The sequence below is a fragment of the Seriola lalandi genome, unplaced genomic scaffold (assembly GCF_002814215.2).
Source record: "Seriola lalandi dorsalis isolate HSWRI2012SDOR001 ecotype SW California unplaced genomic scaffold, Sedor1 jcf7180002054998, whole genome shotgun sequence".
Lineage (NCBI taxonomy): Eukaryota > Metazoa > Chordata > Actinopteri > Carangiformes > Carangidae > Seriola > Seriola lalandi.
In genome coordinates, this window is record NW_019525547.1 from 1120412 (window position 1) to 1133442 (window position 13031).

The following is a 13031-nucleotide window of genomic DNA, read 5'->3' on the forward strand; positions in this document are numbered from 1 at the left end:
TGCACTGGAAAGTGAACTCTGAAAACTGCCAAATCCTGGATATAACTTTGAAAAGGTAAGGACCACTTCAGGGTGATGTCAACAGTCTCCAGCCAAAGCAGCCAAGGCAGGAGCCATGGAACCAGTGTCAGGGGGGTGAAGAAGAAAAGGCCAGGTACGAGGTCTTCTGAGGACCAAGAAGGGAAGGTTTTGGGCCTGGAGTCAGTGCCAAGGCTCCTAGCAACCAGCTGTTTGGGGGTTAAGACTTGGTTTTTACGGTTGGGTTAGGCATTCAGTTTTGGTGTTTAGGGTTAGGAAATGTATTATGTAACTAAGCAAACTCTTTGCTCCTGAAGAGAAAGAAGGGCTAGGATTACCAGATCCGAGACTAGCTATCCGTATTGGTAAAACATCTGTGTATATTGGTAAAACATCTATATGAGATCTGTATAAAAATGGCCAATTCATGTCCTATAAGGAGCTAACTCATCAATTTAATCTTGAATTTAATTTACAAATGAGGGACTGTATAAAATCTGGATTCAGTAACGGTACAGAGAATCACTTCTGGACGATCTGACGATCAGGAACATTGTACTGCTTCACAATTTTATAAATCAACAATTTATTTTATAACGGGTGATTCCTCCAATGTGAACTGCTATGGCAAAGAGATCTTACAGAGATTTTACACAGGAGAAATGGTTGGATATATTGGAAGACTGTTGAAAAGTGTGTTCATTAGTAAAGCCATTCTGGGTTAAAGTTGTGGACTTCCTAAGTTTCTGGTCGGGTGCAGCAATCCCCTTCACTCCTGCTGTGTGTTTATGTGTGTGATAGATCACAAATACCAAATGTATCAAAAGGAACATTTTGTGTTTAGGTGGGATTGGTTACACCCTCCAGAATTATCTTAAGACATTGTAAAACTGCTGTATCACCGGACCTGAAGGAATGGATAGATGCCATGGTGGAGTCAGCATCTTATGAGTCTATGCTTAATAGACTGAAAGAGAACATGGAAGATGGGACAGTCCCTCTTTTGGACCTTTACAAGAACTGATGAAAACTTGGTTCAGAGCACTAGTGACCGAGCACAGAACACTTCCTCTCTCTCTATTGTGAACTGAATTTCTCCCTTCCATTTATGTATATACATGAGTTAGAATTTCATTTATTTATCTATATATTTTTCTTTTGATTGCTCAGTGTTCCTCTTCTTTATACACCATGTTTTACAGTGTCTATGCCAAAAAATTTAAATAACAAAAAAAAAAAATTGTGTGTGTGTGTGTGTTGACACATAAATGTGAAGACCTCATCTAGGCCTCATTAGGTGATGCCTCTTGGCAAATAGAGAGATGAAAGAGAAGAAGAGAGGAACCAGGAGAGATAATCAGACAAAATTTTCCAGTTGGACATCACTCAGTTATACCTTGGATCAAACAAGTGAAGCAGACAATTGATGGGTTTTCAGAGCATCCGAATCGTTTTAAGCTTTCATTTTAACTAACAAAAATCATTACATAACTAAATTTTTAAAGACTGATGTTCAAAGAAGTATGCCACACCAATTGTGAGTGTGCCATTTGGTTAAATGACAACTGCAGTAGAAATAATGAAAACATGTTCAAAGTGGTTGGTTAACATAATCTGGCTAAACTGTTGTCTTGATTACCTTTGACATTCTGACTTCATGATACTTGTTCATGGGAATCCATGTTCTCAAATCTCAGCAATTATTTAGGTTTGAATCACATTATAAATAATAATAAGGGAAGCTAAAACTACAAAAATAAGACCCAATGTTTAATGCAGAAGAATAATCTTTTATGCGTTTGTTATATCTGTTACATTTTTAAAACTGTCCTCTCTTTAATGAATTCAGTTTGCCTTTGGGAGATGCAGGAAAACCATAATTACTAATCCCGTTAACAAAAAATGTTAAATCAGGATAAGAATCGACAAGAGAGAATGAAGAAGATAGTGACAACAAGATTCCTGGTCCTGGTTCCAAAGACTAACTGAAAGTAAGTTATTGGTCTTCCTGCAGTGCAATGCACCTCCAGTAGAAGCTGCTGTTATACCACCTGTAGACAACTGCGTAGTTCTACGATGAATTAAACCATCTGAGGATGGAAAAGGATTTTAAATGAAATTTTGAAATGTTTGAAACTGTAGGTTCTGCATCCCCAAACCAGTACCAGAGGGAAGTCCTCCGGGCCTTCAAGGTATTAAGTGAAGGCCAAAGGTGAAATATTGGAAGAACTTTTTTACTCATAAATTTTTATTCAACGAAAAATAATAGGAATAATCTCTAGATCATTGTTCTAAACACTATAAACTAATATCAATGGTATTTGAATCAGCAAATCCCCCTTGCCAGGACCTTCATTAGCTAGTCCAAATGCCAATATAATTCAGGTCAATGTGGACATGGATTTGATTTTTGACAGTTAATCATGTTAATGCTGAGTTTTGGGCGGTACAATATCCCAACATCTTCCGGGCACTTGCGAATACTTAATCGATAAGCAACCCACAAGTATCTCTCTGAAACTGTTTGGAGATGCACATATTGACTTGGAATTGAGTGAGCAAGTTCAAACTGACAAGCTATAATGTAGTAGTACGAGATATAAGGACATAACAAGTGTTTATTAAGATATTTTGTCAAGACAGGAGGAGGTTAGGTTTTATCGGCTAGCTAACATTAGCTAGACTCCACTGATGGAGTGAGGCAGATGAGACGTTCAGCTAACATCAAGGTAAAGAAATGGTACTGTCCACTTTAGGGGTGTCTGAAATCATATACAAGATTCTTCCACGCATTTTATGGGAAATATATTGTAACATTTCTAATTAGCTACAGGTAAGGAAGATACAGAACTTACAGAATACCAAAAGGAGGACAGTAAATACAAATTTGTAAGTGATTTGTTTCTGCCATCTCATCATTTATTATTATGCTCATTTGTGAAAGCTCTTTGAAATACATTTCTATGAAACGTGCTTTATAAATAAACTTGAAACTAAAGTTTGTAACTGCAGAGCATCAGCAGGCATGTGGGACTGAACCATGGCCAACATTAGCTTTTCGAATTTGATAAGAGGCATTCCAGGCAGCCAGGAGAGGGTTTAGGAGAATTGCGTGACACAGAGAAGAATTTGGGGAGGCAGAGAAGACAAGGCAGGATGCCGCTTTCCGGATGAGTTGTTGTGATTGAGGCAAGTATTTTGGGACACGAGTGGGGGAGTTGCAGCAACACAGCAGCGAGTTGGACTGATTCCCCGATGGGGAACAGTCTGATTTTGCATCTGTTTTCAGCTGTGAAAACCCAGCAGTAGCTAAGACAAGAGAACAGGGTTGAGGACCAGGGCTGTATAATGCATCATACTAAAACAGGTCATGGAGTGTCTCATCTCAACTCAGCCATCCTCTTGTGAGGGTTCATCACCCGCCCCTTGCATAATGCAAGCAGGAGCTCTTTCCCCCCCTAAAAGACTACAACACACACAAACAGATAACAGGGATCCTGTAGAAAGATGGAGATTCATTCATGGTCTTTCTAATGTCATGAATATCAGTTTGAAAACACACAGTGAATGTGGGAAGGGTGGGTGTGGGGGTTGGAGGGGGTAGAGGGGATGTCAACATCTGCTTTGATGATAATGAAGTGACCTCTAGACCTCTCTTTGGTTTTACAAGCCAATTATGTGGAGGTAAAGCTTAGGTTCATGTGGAGTCACAGCTCAGATTGTGATTTCCATGTTGTTATGTTACTCTCTCTCTCTCTCAGCTGTATGTCAGCCCTCCACTCACCCATCCTCTCCATCTCATGTCCCTCCCTCTCTTTGTCACATAATTCACTGTTTCTCGCTTCTATTTTTTCTCTTTCTCATTCCTCCCTGGGGCCAGTTGCATAGAACCATATACATTCATAACTAACACTTTTTGAGGCAGCGCATTAAGGACAGATCAAGCGGACGTGTACAGCAATATTTCTAGACGAACCAGCTGAGAAAAACTGCTTACATGAACCAGTTGTAAAGTCCAGCCAACGTTGCAAAATACGTGAAACTGAACTCTTCCTTTCCATTTGTGTCTTTTGATTTAAGAGTTGCACAGCAGACAGAAGTATCAGTATAGGAGGATAAGAGGCATGTTTACATCCATTTATGGCCCACTGCAGTGGAAATTAGGAACATGCAAATGTATCTGTTCCATAAGGAATGAGATTTATAAAACCATGGAACCACGCTTACACCCTGCTTTATAAATCTGATGCAAAGAAAGAAAGATTTTTTGTGAATCTACATTAAGCTGCAACCTCCAGGGCTGAAAAATGAAGCCAAAATCTGCAGTTCCTCTAATGACCACTAGAGTCTGGCTCCAAAAATGAGTCAATCCCCACAGACTCCAATGTTAAAATGTCCAACTTAACAGCAGAAATAAGAAATGTTTACAGCCTGGCTTTGGTCTCTCAAGCTAATTTCCTCCCTCATGAAGACTGCACGGGGGTGAATCTTTATAAAACTCACCCATTTAAATCTTATTAAAGCTTAAAGTTATATATACATACAGTACATGGTGTCTGCGCTCGCCATACCTGGCCGGTTAGCTTAGCCCATTAACTAGCTAGTTAACCAGCAAATTCACAGCCCCACTGTCTCCAAATTAAAAAGAAGTGAGAAAACACAAGTAATTATGTTTAGAATAGAAATGTGTCTTTGATTGGCATAGGTTGGCACAGGTTTAACAGCTTTATCATTTAGCTTTAGTTACTCATTCTCGATTTATTGCAACTGTGAACAGTGTGAACAGTGAGTGTGTGTGTGTGTGTGTGTGAAGAGAATTGACCTTGTCATTTTGTTTCTCTCTCTGTCAATGGAGATAAAATACTTCAGCAGCAAAATTATGAAGAATAATCACATATATCGACTTTACAATAAGTTGCCTCCAACAGCCTGTTTGTTCAATGACAATCAAACCTGTTCATACACACACACACACACACACACACACACACACAAACACACACACGCACGTCTATGTATTATGTATACAAATAGGCAACCTAAAAAAACAGAATGAAAATCCATTATCCTATAATCATCCCCTTAGGTAAGAGGAAGGTGTGTGTGTGCGTGTGTGTGTGTGTGTGTGTGTGTGTGTGTGTGTGTGTGTATGTATGACCCATCATCTTATTTTTCCTACAGGGCCCCCTAGCAGGTTAATTCAGTCTTGCTTCCTTCATTTTCACACTGTTCTATCCAGTAGATCATAGACTGGAATAAGCAGCTCTGAAAGGTTTTAAGACTTTACATGCCAATACAAACATTGACAGAGTTGTGGTTCACTGAAATCTTTCTGCCTCTATTACGGCTGTGAAACTGCTCCCCTTTTAACACAAATGTGGACAAAAATCTTTGTTTTTTTTAGCTGGAGTTGATATGAGGCTTAAACAGACTGAATTTGTAAAGCAGCTATATCATGTAGGAGAAAGAGAAGGAAAAAAGCAAGAGGGGGGGGGCGGCACAGAACCACCTCATTAAACCTTTCCCCTCCTGCTCTTTGCCATGTTTTTTCTGTGTTTTAATGCAGCCAAATTTACAATTTAGTTGTTTATTTTGATTGTTTGTGTTTTCTTGACAGTTGAACTAGAAAGAAAATTTTGACGTCACAGCTCATGAATACTAAATGATAACCAGGAGTCATGCTCAGGCTGCTGCTCTGCGGCACCGATCAAATCAATAAGCTATTTGATGATCGGAACGTCGACTGATAAAATGTGCTGTATGATCAGCTATAGTGACAATTCAAGCAGTGATCAGAGAAAATTAGAGACAACAAAGTTGTCTTCTGAATCTTTTACCACATGTATATGAGCAGTAAACATGTATTCGGTGTTTTGTTAAATGCTGTTTTGTTACACTGGTAAAAAATGTTCAAACGGTTCAAATTTGACCATAAATAAGAGATTGAAACACGAGGCAGTGGCTCAAAGAATGAGCTGCTGTCATTTGAGGCTGATGTTTGGAAATGAAAATTAAGATCAGCGTCCATTTCCAAAGTTATACACACAAACCTACACAGCATATCCAATGTGGATGGAAGGACAATTAAGTTCATTATTTAATATCTTGTAAAATATAGAATTGTTATGAGAAAAACTCAGAATGGACATGAGCCACTTACCATCCTCGAATGAGCACAATAGTGTAGTTTAATTCTGTGTTATCAGTTGTTTGTTGAAGAAAGTGTCACTGACAGACATGATGGATTAAAAAACACAGTCACTTTTGTTGTCTGAATACTTTTTTATTCATCCTGCACCGTGTTCACTCTGAGGAACCAAAGACAGAACGTGAAAACAATAAAGGAGCAAGTGGAGGCTGGAGGAAGATAAAGAAACACTGACTTATTAAAGCATGGAGTCTGTCAGCATGTCGGACTAACCGGAGGAAAAATTCAAGAGGAAGAGATTTTTTTTTTTTTTTTCACTATTTGAAAGGAAAAGTTTTTGGACAGTTTTTGTCACTGTTTTAGAGAGAGAAAGAGAGAGAGAGAGAGAGAGAGAGAGAGAGAGAGAGAGAGAGAGAGAGAGCTTATCACAGTTTTAAAGAAGCGAGTAAAAGACGTAGAGGGATTGATTATGAGTATTTCTGTGGAAAGAAAACGACACATCACTGACTCGGATCAGGGAAGTTATCAGTGCTTCAAAATACACAGAAAATCGATTTATATATTCTAAAAGTGAGGGAAAAAATAAAGATCTTGCTTTAATCTGTTTTTCAAAATTAAGGGAGAAGGGGGGGGTAGAGGAAGGCAGAGTGAGGAGATATAGAGTTTTAAAAGCACTTTATTTAAGCTGGTCGGATTGAGCAGTCACATTCAGAAAGAATGCACACAAAAAAAAACTTTATATGAAACCCTCACCAGAAAACCAAAAAGCAAAAAAAGGACTTAAAAGCAAGTGATGAGGTGACATCATCATTCAGTTTATCATATGCAAAAATAAATCCATCAAAGAAAAAAACACTTTGGTTAAATTTGAAAATAAGCATGGTTTGGAGAGGAATACAAAAACCTACTACACCCAATGTGTTGTCAGTGCTGCCTCGTAAACTAAACCATTGCTTTATAATCAGTCATTCTTTGTCTCATCTTAATGGTTTTTCAAATATCACCTCAATCGCCATGGTCATGGGTAAAAGAAACATCCATCCATCCATTTTCAACCACTCATTAGCAGTGGCAGAGTGAAGCAAGGTAGTCCAGTTGCCCCTCTCCCCTGCAAAGCTTCCAGTTCCTCCTGGTGGATGCTGAGGCGTTCCCAGGCCAGATGAGATATGTAGTCTCCTCAGCATGTCCTGGGTCTACCCCGGGTTCTCCTATCAGTTGGACGTGGCCAGGATTCCTGCAGGAGGTGCCCTGATCAGATGTCCAAACCACCTCAAGACGTGGAAGAGCAGTGGCTCCGCTCAAGCTCCCTCTGGATGTCCAAGGTCCTTACCCTGTCTATAGGGGTGAACCCAGCCAACTTACAGAGAAACCCATCTCAGCTGCCTGTATTTGTGATCTTATCCTTTCTGTGACTAGCCAAAGCTCATTACTATAGGTGAGGGTTAGAACGTTAATTGACTGGTAAATCGAAAGCTTACAGCAGATCTGATCATATGACCACAAAGTGGTTGTTGATCTCAGGCCTATAGGGTTTCCTGGTGCTAAGTAGTAGTAGTTATGAACCACCCTATGATCAGACATGGTGTTTCTGATGGCCAATCCATGACAAGCACAGCAGTCCAATAACAAAACACCACACAGGTTCAGCTCAGGCAAGCTGTTCCTCCCAATCCCACCAGCAAACTTGCATTCGCCCGGAGGTGACCTCCTCACCCTCCAGGGAGAACTCTGACACAGCGGTGTGAGTATCTCCACGCCTGCCTGGCGCCTCACTCCCATGACAACTCTGGAAAAACTTTTTTTTTTTTTTAAATCCCTCGGTCTCAGCCTTGGCTAATGCTACTGTGCTCTCTTTCCCCTGGCACAGAAATAGTTCCATTGATGAAGGATATACTGACCCTTCACCACAAGCATCCATCAGCCTCCTTATCTCAACCACTGTGAGCCTCCTGAAGCAAAAGCAATATCTAACTGCTCATATTGTGAAATCCTGCGACTAAAGCGCTTTTCTGCTCCTCTTCTGCAAGAATATTTTCTATAAGACTTGATAATATTAACTTATAACAGAACAGAGAAGTCTGTGAAAACAACACACGGTGTAGTATCTGCTATAAGCTGATGTTCAAAGTGATCTATTCTTGCCTCTACAGGTAGTACCACTATTTTTATTGAACAGAAAATGATCCAAGCTTTCAGCTCAGAGATGTCACTGCTGTGTTAGAGCAGCAAAATGGATATTGATGACTTTTTATGCTGCACCTAAAAGTGTTTCTATACCGTCAACTAGCTTACAGAAAAAAAGACAGCAAAGAACAGCAGATACAACATCAATAAAGCACTTGATTTAGCTTTTATTTGTCATTGTTCTTATTAATAAGAATATGAATAAATTAGAAAACAGCTGAAAAGTAGAGGCTGCTGTGCCGCACAGACATACAGTGTTGTGCGTCTATCAGCACTATGGAAGCGACGAGAGGGAGAGAGAGAGAGATAGCTGTGGTGTGGACTTCACCATCCACTTAAGTTGTAATGCTTTTTTAAACAATATATTCAGTTATCCTTATAGTTGTTTTGTGGGCGTCCTTTAACTCCTCCTTTGCATTAAAGGAGAAATTCCAGTTTCATATAACTTGGGTATTATTTTTGTAGTTTTGCCTGTTATTCCTGACCGTCTGATTGTCTGACTGTTGTTGCTGTGTGAAGGGCTGCATCTTTGGTGATTAGTGTTCCTGCACACCACACACAAATGCTATTTTGAAATACACTTTATTTTGTCATATTTTCACTGCTGCAACAATTGCTTGATCAACTTAAAGAAAAACTTACAGGTAATCTTGATAATTGAACAACAAACTTAAGTCATTTATCAAGTAAAAATGTCAAACATTTTCTAGTTCCAGCTTTTGAAATCGCCTCAAACAATCACCTGTTCTGATTCATGATGTGGCTTCACTGGCTGTGGTTCAGAGGAGGTAGAAACACTCTCCTCCACCTTGGGGAAAACCTGTGCTACAATCTGCCCACGCTGCTCTTTGTAGGTCTGTCTGCATCAATCTCCCGAGCCTGCCGTACAACACTCAGGGCCCACATCCTCGTAAATCTAACAACTTCATGCCACATAAAGGACCATAACATATTTAATACAGCTCCTCACCAAAAACACAGATTCAGCTTTCCATGGTTGTATTGTTGTACCTATAAATCCCTTATAAAAATGTGTTAAATATTGTAAACTAGTGTGTGTCATGACTGCTCTCCACAACTGTCTCTATCTGATTTAACTGGTCTGATTATTTGCCTACTAACCTTTCCTGAAAAATCCAACCCTGCAATTCATCTCCCGTCCACCACTTGTCGTCAGTGTTCCCGCCTTTTCCTGTCACCTTATCCTTCATCTGTGTGCACATCTGCCTCTCATTAACTCATTAACCTGCTGAACAAGAAATACCTGCTCAGTAACTCTAGTCACATCTTCTGTGCCTCCTAACTGTGCTGCCTGTTACAGTCTACTTTTTTTTTTGTTTGCATCTTTGACCTGCTTCCTGATCCCTGTTGGTCTTTGGAGCCTCTGTTGACTGCTCACCTGCTGCCTAGTAAGGATGCACTGTTCCAGCTATTTCTATCTCGTTACTCATTACAGTACCTTGACTCAAGGTATCTCCTAATGCAGCTCTGATCCAATACCAGTATTCTCCCTTTCCTAAATGTAAATGTGTATACACCCTGTGTGGAACTTATTAAAGTCATGTTAAATGTAACATGAGGTCAGGGATTGCTGGGGCAGTAAAAAAAATTGAAACAACGTCCTGCTGTGACTGAAAGAACGCACCTAAACGCTGGATTTTTTGACACAAAGAAACAATATTTGATGTGGTCACATTGTGGCCAGCAGCTGTTCTACATAATAAGGTCTGTATCAATACAGATTAGCTAGATCGAATCAATCAATCCTCAATGCATAGACAAACTAAGTGTAATGTGAGGGTTCCATATGTGGCGGTTTGGATCACTCTTGATAAAGAGATGAATTGACTTTTCAATCAGCAGTTTTACTTTTCTACACACTTCATCCTCTTCAGAACAACAACTCTTCCTGTCTCTAAGTCACGTGTCGTTAAACAAACCAATCAGAGGCTAGAAGGACTTAGACCGAGGGAAATAAGGAGGTTACTATAACTGTTTTTAAAGATGCACATGTAACTATTTAAACTTGTAAATATGTAAATTATAATTGTATAAGCATTAATATGTAAATAGTGAACTGTAAACAAAAATGTATAAATAACTAACTGTATAAACACTCTAAATATATTTTTACTAAATTTACTCAAATATACAATATGAATTAACACATAAACCATACATATGTAAAGTCTTTTTATCCTACTATTTCTGCCTGCTTTGGCTGTTTGACTCTGCTTTTAATTAACACTAAATATGGCCACTATAGGGACAGTGTTGTATAAATCCGTGTTCCAGGAAGTAGACAAGTGTTTGCTTGGACAAGCAAAAAACCATGCAATGACATGTATTTTTGATTCATGTCAATAAGCTTTTTCTTTTCCAATGAATACTCACCTAATAATCTGTTCATTTTCTGTATTTATTTAGGGAAGCCTGCAAATCTACTGGGTGGTACACACAAAATATTCAGTATCAGTCGATGTGCATTCACAAAACGTAAAGGAAAGAACTGTGGTGCAACCGAGAAGACATCAAGCAAAGGTTTTTACAAACTGCTGAAGAATAATCGCAAGAAAAGCAACACCCTGCATTTTAAGGTGCTGTGCAATGTTAAGAAACCAGGCGTAATAAAATCAAGTATATATACAAACCGTTTCACCAAAGTTCAAGCTAAAGACCAGTTACCTGGGGGAGGCTTGTCCAATTGGGGACAAAAGCTGTGTCCCAAAAAAAAAGTTTAGAAAAAGCAGATTTTTGGGTCAATGGTTACAGTTAGGGTGTAGGTGTGTGTGTGTGTGTGTGTGTTTGTGTGAGAGAGAGAGACTTTTAATTAAAAAAAATAAAACCTCATTTCCACTTCGTCATTATTTATTATTCGTCATTATTTAGTGTAGGTAAATGGACATAAAAGGCAGTTTTATCCATTTAAAATGAAATCTTCAACACATCAAACTGTGCAAAAAGTGAATGCTTTCTAAAGCTGCTGTAGTTTTTTTTTTTACAGTGAACAGTGTGTAGCAAGCCCCTTAGATAACAGTCGACTGGCTGCTCTTAAAATTAACAAAGGTTTTTACAAAAATCCTTGGATTAGCTTTTGAGAATAAAAGCTGATTTTTAAATATTAATGTCTTCTCTTCAGGCAGATTTGCTTCTTTCTTCTGTTTCTTTCCATCAGTCACACTGTGATGTCTTGCGTGTATTAAAAAGCTTATTTGCCAAAACGTTCTGTGGTTTGTATTATACATAAAGAAGAGTCCTGCAGGGACGCACTGTAGCTAAAGGTTTGAGGCCACAGTTCACAGCTTGAGAGAGTTTCAAGAGGTTTATTAGTAATTAGGAATTAGAAGTGTGTGTGTGTGTGTATGTGTGTGTGTGTTTAAAAAATCAAATCACAAATGACCCAGTTTGTGTTGCTGTAACACCGACGCAGTGTGGTTAACTTTAGCTTGTACTAATGGGCTGTTTGGCAGTTAGTGTTGTTATTTATATTACTGTTGCGTTATTTACACCAACTAAAAATCTACTTTATTGTGCCTCAGACAATAAATTTTTATTTCTTATAACTGTCATAAATGTATTGATAGTTGTACAAATGATTTGCATTCTGTCGCTGAAAACACAGATACATGCTGACTATCAGTATTAGTGACATGTATGTTTAAAGGGTTGGAGTTGATTATAACAGTTTGGAACAATACCATATTTTACTTTGGGTAAATAACCCAATGGTATTATAAGAAACACCACTAGCACTTGGTCATAACAACCTATTGCCTTGAGTTAACCCAGTGTTGCTATATTGACCCAGGTTGGGGGAGTTTTGACCCAGTGATTTTAAGTGTGTGCATGTCAGAAAGCTCCACTGTTACTATGGACCGAGCCCGATGTCCACACCCACACACTAACAGACTTTTAGGCGCATTCCCGGTAAGTCCATGAGGGCTCAGGACTGTCCCACTGTCAAACCATCGAGGGCAAGAGGACTCTCTATCACACGTTTTGACCCTATCATACACACTTTCCGCAAACCTGCATTTCTGAGGGAATTACCTAAAGTTTATAACGCTGTGACATTAAACACATGGTTACCGTGGTAACCATGTGTTTAATGTCGCATTAAAAAAAATGACCATCATAAAACTGAAGAAATAATAAGATACAAGACGACTGGTTAACAAACAAGAATGAAAGGAAGGAATCATAGTATTACAAGAAAAAAAAGTGCTTTAATCAGATATGATCCAACATTATCATTTTGTTTATAAGCACGGAGCGAAGGAAGAGAATAAAGAATGTAAAATCAGAAGTCCCAAACCCACAATTGGCATCATCAATTTACATGATATATCACAAAGTTCTGTCCCATTCCTCTTTATACCATTTTGAGCCCTTGCAGCCTCTCACACTCAGTTACTTACCAGGTGATGTGAATTAAGTCCATGAGGGTTCAGGGCTTAGGACTTAGGGGACACTGGGAATGGCCCAAAGTCTTTTTCTGAATATTCATGTTTTCCTCCTGTTACCACAGCTCTGTAGCCATTTTTATGCCACAGGACCCTGATGGGTGGAGTCTGGTTATCAGGTAGATTCAGCTCACCTGGTCTGGCTGCACTGTATAAGCTGGTGCCAGTCAGCCAGTCTCCTCCTCTCCCATGACTTCCGCCCTGTTGGTTTTGTTTGT